Source organism: Phascolarctos cinereus, unplaced genomic scaffold (assembly GCF_003287225.1).
Source record: "Phascolarctos cinereus isolate Bilbo 61053 unplaced genomic scaffold, phaCin_HiC Scaffold_1;HRSCAF=81, whole genome shotgun sequence".
Lineage (NCBI taxonomy): Eukaryota > Metazoa > Chordata > Mammalia > Diprotodontia > Phascolarctidae > Phascolarctos > Phascolarctos cinereus.
The window spans coordinates 67827484-67836290 of record NW_027555514.1 but is presented as its reverse complement, the minus strand read 5'-3'; the positions used below and the strand labels follow the sequence as shown (position 1 = coordinate 67836290).

The following is an 8807-nucleotide window of genomic DNA, read 5'->3' as shown; positions in this document are numbered from 1 at the left end:
ATCCTCTCCTCCTTTGTTCCCAGTCTCTGAAAAAGAGGTGGTCTTTTACATTTTTAAATTTTATTTTCATTTAAATTTTTTTGCTCCATTTTGAGTTCCCAATTATCTTCCTCTCTCCCAAACACACATTAGAGAAGGTCAAGATTTGATGCAGATATATGTATAATACATACTTTATAACACATACTTCTATAGTCTTTTTATTTTGATATCACCCATTTTCCCCATTGCATCCTGCCCTTCTCCCAGAGCCTACTCCCAGGGGAAAGGGACTCCCAGGTCTAGGAAGTACCCCACCTTCCATGGCAGGGAGTGTTTTCTACCAACCATTTTAAATTTTAGTCTACTGTCCCCAGGCACCTAGTGAGGAGAGGTTTGGAGGGATTTTTTTTTCTATTTTCGTCCCTATGTATCATTTTGTAAAAGTTAATTGCTATTGGAGAACACAGAGGATAAGAGTACCTAAAAGAAAATAAAGTATTAGAAACTCCAACCCCTTCCTTGACAACAAAAGAAGTAATCTGGCTAGTATTTAGGGAGCTAATCTGCCAAGTGAAGGTTAGGAGAAAGCTCACAGAGGGGGCTACATAAACAAGAATAAAAAGTTCTAAAAAGTTAATATATCAAAATTTAAGGTGAGGGTTATCAAAATATCTACCATCAAATTCAGTGTTCTACAATCACACTGTTTTAGTCCTTTCAGTGATTTCTGATTCTTAAGACCCCAAAGTTTTCTTGGTAAAGATACTAGAGCTCATTTTACAGATGAGGAAACTGAGGCAAACAAGGTTAAGTGACTTGCCAGGGTCACAGAGCTAGTAATGTCTGAGGCTGGATTTGTACTCATGAAGATGAGTCTTTCTGATTCCAAGCCCAGTGTGCTATCCACTTCCACGAGTAGCTGCCATATACCCTCTACAAAGAGGTTCACATATTCAAAAAACAAAAGGTGGGATCCTTACTCCTTCTTTGGGGCCAAAGTTGATCATTTAAAAACAGCTCAATTGTCACCTCCTACATAAAATTTTTCCTGATCCCTGAGTTGCTAGTATCTCTCTCCCAAAATGACCACAGATTAATTTTGTTTCTGTATTTTATGTAAGTACCTGTCTTCTCCCCTGTTAAAATATAAGCCCACTTAGGGTGGGGAATGTTTTCACTTTTGTCTTTGTATTTCCAGCACTTAGCCTCTAGTGTTGAGCATATGTGAGATACTAAATAAATGCTTGATCCATTTATTGATCTTAAGCTGTCCATTAAGCAATCAATTTTTTGCTCATTGAGAAGCAGCTGTGGACTGGACCTGTGATTTCATTGTTAAAAAAAACTTGTTCTGAGTGCAGGGACTAAGATTAGGTTCCACCTTTTGCAGAAACTGATTTGCCTTGCCTCCTGCTGTGGTTTAACTCTAGTCTGCCTTGCCTGTTGAGCTAGGGGCTTCCTACTGTGGCTGGGACTCAGAGGCTACCCTTTCAGGGCTTTCTTCTGCTTTTGTAGGGTTTGAGATTGTCCCTAAGCAGAATTCTGCTTGAGGCCTTTCTTCCATTGCCCCTGGGCTTTCAAGTTGCACTGCTGGTGGGACCAGCCTGCTTATGTTTGGTACTTTCCATCCAGCATTCTGATAGGTTTTTTGTTTTGTTTTTGTCCAGCCTTAGACAAGTAGACAGGTTTATAGATTCATTTTCTCTCTCTCTCTCTCTCTCTCTCTCTCTCTCTTCTCTCTCTCTCTCTCTCTCTCTCTCTCTCTCTCTCTCTCTCTCTCTCTCTCTCTCTCTCTCTCTCCCCCTCTCTCTCCCCCAATACACACACCTTTTTAGAGCTCCACTGGGATACCTTTTTTTTCCTCATGAAAAAGTTTATTCTAAAATAAGAAACATGAAAATTAAAGTAGAATTGGGGAGTAGAAATTCAGGGGACCATTTCTGCCACACCCCCACCCTATGTCCATCCCTGGGTCTGCTTCCCAGTTGGATGTGTGTGAACCTAGGTGACTTAGATATACCTCAAAAACCAGTGGGAAAGGTGAAGCCCCACAATGGGGGAGGGAAGGAGGGTTAGGAGAATCCAGCAGGAAGGAAGGATGTCTAGAGCAGCTGCTAACTTTCTCTATCGGACCTAACAAATAAAGGAGTGGTTGGGTGGGTAGGTGGGGATGCAGGAAAGGTGAGGTGACAAAGATCACAGGCTGTCTTACAGGTCTGCTCTGCTCATCGGATGGTGTACTTGTCCCACTTTTTCTCTGGATCATAGGGCTCCCAGCGGCTGGCTGGGAAAATATGCTTGTTCTTCTCATACCAACTCCTTAGCACCACCTTTCCTGCATGTGACTCATCTTTCTCTACTGTGGCATCACTGACTAGTCGAATGTCATCATGGACATCAAAGTTAAAGAGTGGGCCACTCTTCCCTCTGGCTTTGGTGACGATGAAGTCATAGAAGCTGTGATGCTGAGGTATAATCAGATCCTCCTTGATGTACATGAGCTGCTCCACTCCCGCTGACCTTAGCTCACTGAAGTCTTTCCGAAGGATCTCTAGAGCCTTCTGCAGGAACTGTTGCATGGTGTTCCCCTTCTTCATCTTTACCGTCCTTCGGTGCCCAGAGCCATCCCAGTAACTAAACGTGATTTCAATTTCTTCACTCTTGATCTTCTCCTGCTTAGCCTCCCATTCCTGTCGAAGTTCCTCTCGGAGCCTATTTTCCTCCTCCTCTCTATCCAGGTCAGGAAGAAAGCTCGTGTCCACATCTGGGTTCTTCCCTAATTTTCTCTTCTTTGAAGAGACCCCTTCTCCACTGAGCTTGTTAACGCTCTGCAGGTAGGAACCTGGCCTGTTCTTGCTCATGTCTACACTGTCTTCCCAGTCAAGATCTGCCACGTCCCTGTCTTCCTCAGGCTCCTCTTCCTCATCCAAGGTGAAGGACAGACTGGAGATCTTCCGCTTCTCTTCCTTCTTGCGTTCCTTCTCTCGCAGTTTCTCCAGCTTTAGCTGAAGTTCTTTGGACTGTTCCTTCTTAGCCAGCTGCTTCTCCCGCTCCTTCACCAGCGCTTTCTGCTTGGCCTTCATGTCGTTCAGGGTCACAAGACCCACAGTGCTGGACTTGAGCTCGGCCTCCACCGTGTCGTAATGAGCCGAGAACTTCTTGTCGATGTTGGACTTCACAATGTTCTCCTCGGTGATACGCTGCTTCATCTGCTCCATTTGCTCCCGCTGCTTCTCCCGCTTCTTCATCAGCTGCATGGCTCGGCCCGCCTCACTGACCGCACCCTTGTACTGAGCCATGGCAGCAACGAATGTCCCCACCCACCCAGGCACCGGAGGAAGAAGTCTGTTCTGCGCAGGCGCAGCGCGGCTTATAGCCCCGTGATTACGTCAACTCGCTGCTGCGTCAGTACCACGTGGGAAGAGGAGGTGGTGCAGCAGCTGGAGAAGAGAAGAGGAAGAGGAAGGGGAAGGAGGAGGAGGAAGAGAAAGAGAAGGTGGAGGAGACAGAGGAGAAGAAGGAGGAGAAGAAAGAGGAGAAGAAGGGGAAGAAGAACAAGAAGAAGATGAAGGGGAAGAAGAAGGAGGAGAGGAGGAGGAGAAGAAGAAGAAGAAGAAGAAGAAGAAGAAGAAGAAGAAGAAGGAAGAAGAAGAAGAAGAAGAAGAAGAAGAAGAAGAAAGAAGAAGAAGAAGAAGAAGAAGAAGAAGAAGAAGGTGATGATGATCTGGGATCTTCTAGGAACTCACATTCTCCTTTCCTCCTTCTGGTAAATTTTACTATAATCTGTTCTTGAAAGAACTCCAGATACTTTCTTTGCTGTAACTGGATCTTCCTGTAGTTGAAAAGGGGCTGGCTAAGACTCTTTTGGTAAGGGGCAGCTAAGTGGCGCAATGGGTAGAGCACCGGCCCTGGAGTCAGGAGGACCTGCCTGAGTTCAAATCCAGCATCAGATACTTACTAGCTGTGTGACCCTGGCCTAGTCATTTAACCCCAATTGTCTAACCTCCCCCCCTAAAAAAAAAAGAGACTCTTATGGTATTCCAAGTTGGAGCACTAAAGTCATTTTTAATAAGATGAAGAAATTCCCTCTGTCAATGTAGGTCAGCATCTTCTCTAAAGTTTACAGTATTAGAGTTGCTTACAGTACTGAGTAGTTAAGTGACTCATCCAAGGTCACACTGCCATCATATAACCAAGGTGAGAGAATTCGGGTATCACTGCCTCAGTGCCAGCTTTCTCTAAACCAAAACAAAAAATTCTCAGTCCCTTCCACTTCCCAAGGAGAGTAGCAAATAGATGGAAAGGAGATTATCAAGTGCTAAGAAAATCATAGACTTCATAGAAATATCTGTGTAACTGTTGATAATCAACGTGTCATCTTTGTCCAGTGGTATATCACAGGATTAACTTTACCCCCCCCCCATTGTGATGTTCACAATATAAATGAAAACAGGAGACAAAAGGAAGTTGCCTCTAAATGGAAGAACCACATAACACTCTATCCACTTTCAGTAACACCTGGGGTAGGAGAGGAGGAGGGAGCAGCCAGGTTAGATGGTTGATTAGAAGAACCAGAGAGGGGAGTGAACATAATTCTTGGCCATGTGGAAAGACAGACCACTTCAAGGACAGAAAGAGACCAGGAAGCAAGATGAGGATGGGGGAGAGTCTCCTTTTGACTCTAATCTATCCTTGCTTAAACTCTGGCATTCCACAAGTGATGAATAATTTGGGAGGGACAGGAAAAATAAGCAGTTAAGACTTAGCTCTGTCAGTGAACTACCAGCCAGTGAATAACAAACCAAGAAGCAAGCAGAGGGAGGCTTGGAGGTTGCAGCCTGCTACAAAATTACAAGCAGAAATACAGAGATCTTGAGAGCCAACTCTGACTTTCAGGAGTTGAACATTTGGGAACTATGTTTTATTGTATTAACCCTTTTTTGTTACTCCTGGAAGGTGGAAAGAAACCTATGGGGACACAGCAACTGAGATGTGTCCTTCCTAGAACTCATTGGTTTGTAGAAGACCTCCATGATTGTGTGTGTGTGTGTGTGTGTGTGTGTGTGTGTGTGTGTGTGTGTGTGTGTGTCTGTGTGTGTAATCTAGGTCAAGGAGAAATTGTGTTTGTGCAATCATATGGTAGATGTTCTATCATGCATTGCCCAAGTCTAAGAACATCTCACATGGTACCCATGCACGTCTGTCAGTTTGTCTGGGTGGCTAATTCCGTTGTGCCCAGGTCATATAACCAATGTTTAGTGAAATACTCAGATTCATGGAGGAGCAGAGGAAACTTCTGGAAAGTGGAGGCTCAAGAGTTAATTCTGATTGTGTAGATGCACAATATCTCACCTCTCAGACTAAGAACGTAAGTACAGTCACCTGCACAGGAGGGATAAAATGTCACCCTCTCTCTCTGATAATCACATAGAGCTTGATTATTCTGCAGCACTTCCTGTAGAGTAGGCCAAAATACATAATGTCCAAGGTGAGCAAGGGACTTCTCAGTTCCCAGGCTTTGGGGTAAATAGAGTAGAATTAACAGCTAGACATACCAACTGGTAGTTAAAAAAGAAAAAGATGCCTCACAAGTTCTTCTAGGAGAGGCAATTATGAATAAACAATTTTTTTTGAACAGATACTCAAGGATAACAAGAAACCTCCGAACTGGAAGAGACCTTCAGAGTCATGTGGTCCAGGGCTCTCATTGTATAGTTGGTGAAACTGAGGTAGATATGTGGCAAATAATTATTTCACTTGGTGGTGCTCATGATTAAAGTGGGGAAGGGGACCACTCCGAAGGCTGTGGCAGCTTATATGCCATCATTATTTCAGAGGATGAAGAAGTAAAGAGATTGTTTGTGGACCTTGACAAGACTTTCCAAACCAAATCGACATATCCCTTGATATCTGATGACTTCCATATGAAAGTAGGTACATAGAAAGGCAGTAAAAATGGAAAATGTGATTAGAAGTAGGAAATGAAAGAGGCCAAAGACTTGTAAATTATTTAGAAGTATCAGGATCATGTATATGAATACTTTCTTCAAGAAAAATGTCAGAAGGTATTAGGCATTGCAAGTGATGAATATCCTCCCAAATGAAATTGATTACTGTATATTATAACAGCAAAGAAACAATAGGTTGGTGCCAAGGGTGCCATTTCAGAATCAGTTACCTGTGTGCAGTCAGATCATCAGCTTGTTAGAACAAAGCTCAAAATTAACATCAAATTATGGGAAAGGATAAAGAGGAAAAGAAGACATGGGATGTCTTTACAACATCAACTGATTTTTAAAAGCTGTGGTGCTCTGACTAATGGGAAAAAGATGAAAGTAAAGATATTGACTCTAATACAATTTTAGAAAGAAATTTAACAAATCTTGTAAAACAGTCACCCAAACAAGGAAGCCAAAAAAGCATAGAAACCATTTCAGCCAACAAACGGTTGTTCTCCTTGCCAAGTAGAGTGATCTGGCGGCTAAGGGCAACACCATTGAAGAATGTACACTTGCAAACTATTATTGAGCATGGAATATCATGAGCAATATTATCTCACAGATCTATGGAAAATAAGGGGGTGGGAGAAATAACCTGCCATAAGTATATCATTAAGACCAAATTGAGTCATATCATGAGCTTTTAAAGATAAAACTGGAAGGAAAACAACAAAAAAAAGTAAAATAGAACAGTTTTTCCTGTAGCGATCAATTTTCATCATTAGTTAAAGTAGAACTGCCATGTGAAGAAGTGGAAATGGTACTTGAAAACAGTCTCGAAAAGCAGATAATACAAACATAAGAGATATGAACATCAGAAATCTGTGCTAGAGGCAACACGGTCTTTAAAGATACTTATGGATTGATAGTTGAGATACCTCAAAAAAAGAGGGAGATTACAAAAGAAAGGGGGGAAAATCACCAAGAATATTACTTTTTACTTTGATGAATCTGTGATCTCATCAACATTGGCACTCCCACCATTAGTACAGATCACCACCCAAAGATGCCTTCACATCCTGTACAACTCATGTCTTTGTCCTCCTAATCTGCCATGACAGATCCACCCAGAGTTCAATAGCCCTTCCTTTAAATCGTTTGACTTTGCATGGATACCAATGAAGCATGCAGTTTATCTTTTTCTCTGGTGATACATTTGTCTGATGGCATCCTTTACGCCATAAGTGTCCTCTGCAATTCCTCTTTGTGCAGAAATTGTACACGGTGTAAATACTATTAAAAAAGCACTGAAAAGACATTGGTAACTATTGACATACATTTCTATTTTCTTATAGTAATAAAATCTTTGAGAAAGGTATATGTGTATGTTGAAGGTATCCTTGATGAAAACAAAAGAGAACAATCAGACTTTTTCAAAAAATTCTCTACAGCAGGCTACATCGTCACAGGTAGACAATTTTACAGAGATGTGTAGAAAATGCACAGTTTTGCTCTGTTTTGTTTACAAATAAGCTTTTGCCTCAGGAAAGCAAATGCAGTCTTGGGGAGTCTCATCATCCAACAAAATATCTCTATTGTGTATGTTAAGTTCATAAAAGATTCTTGGATCCATGTGAACACAGAAAGATCTTTGTTCAATCTTCTTCTGTCAGTATCAAGCAAGACATAAAACACAGTGACATTTACTCAGAGAAAGTACTCAGTGGTATCATGGAAGATGTTCTGCACAAAGTTCTAACTTCCTATTTCTGTTGAGAGTACCACCATCTTCCTAGTCACTCAGACTCACAATCTAGATGTCATCTTTAACTCCTCAATCTCTCTTACCCCTAATCAGTTGCTCCACTCAGGTGCCAAGTTCTGTCATTTCTACCTTCATAACAATATGCTCCCTTCTTTCCTCTGATACTACCACCATCTTGATACAAGCTCTCATTACCTCTTTCCTAGACTAATGCAAATTCTGGATAGTCTCCTTGCCTCAAATTTCTCCCTACTCTAGTCCATGCTTTACTCAGATGTCAAAATGACCTTCCCAAAATTCAGAACTGACCTTGTCACCCTCCTGTTCAATAATCCCCAGTGGCTCAAATGTAGAATTACCTTCAGGTTAATTACCTCCAGGCTCAAGTACAAAATTTTTCTGTTTGCCTTTCATAGCCTTTCATAATTTGACCCCTTCCAACTTTGCAGTCTTACACCTTACTCCCTTCCACGTACTCTTATTCAGTGACACTGGCATTCTTATTGTTCTGCCAAAAAGGACTCTCCATTTCCTAACTTTGGCCATTTTCACTGTCTGTCTACACTGCCTGCAACTCTCTCCCTCCTCATCTCCACTTCCTGGCTTTCACTGAGTCTAGCTTCCCGCAAGAAGCCTTCCCTAGTCCTCTATAATCTTAGTGCCTTTCTTCTGAGATTATCTCCAATTTATCATATACAGGCATATCTCAGAGATATTGCAGGTTTGGTTCCGGACCAACACAATAAAGTGAGTATCACAATAAAATGAGTCAAACAAATTTTTTTGGTTTCCCAGTACATATAAAAGTTATGGTTATACTATACTATGGTTTATTGATTGTGCAAAAGTATCATGTCTAAAAAACAATTCGTATGCCTTAATTAAAAATACTTTATTGCTAAAAAATGCTGACCATTATCTGAGCCTTCAGTGACTTGTATTCTTTTTTCCAGTGGAAGGTCTTGCCTCCATGTTAATGGCTGCTGACTGATCAGGGTGATGGTTGCTTGAAGGTTGAGGTGGCTTGGCAATTTCTTAAAATAAAACAACATTGAAGTTTGACTCTTCCTTTCACTTGTGCACTTAGAAGCCACTGTAGGGTTATTCATTAGTCTAATTTC

General features: G+C 41.7%; 1 pseudogene; it reads right to left on the bottom strand.

Moving 5' to 3' along the window:
* Positions 1–1899: 1899 nt before the first annotated feature.
* Positions 1900–3336, bottom strand: LOC110211196 (protein FAM50A pseudogene; annotated as a pseudogene).
* Between the last annotated feature and the right edge of the window lie 5471 nt (positions 3337–8807).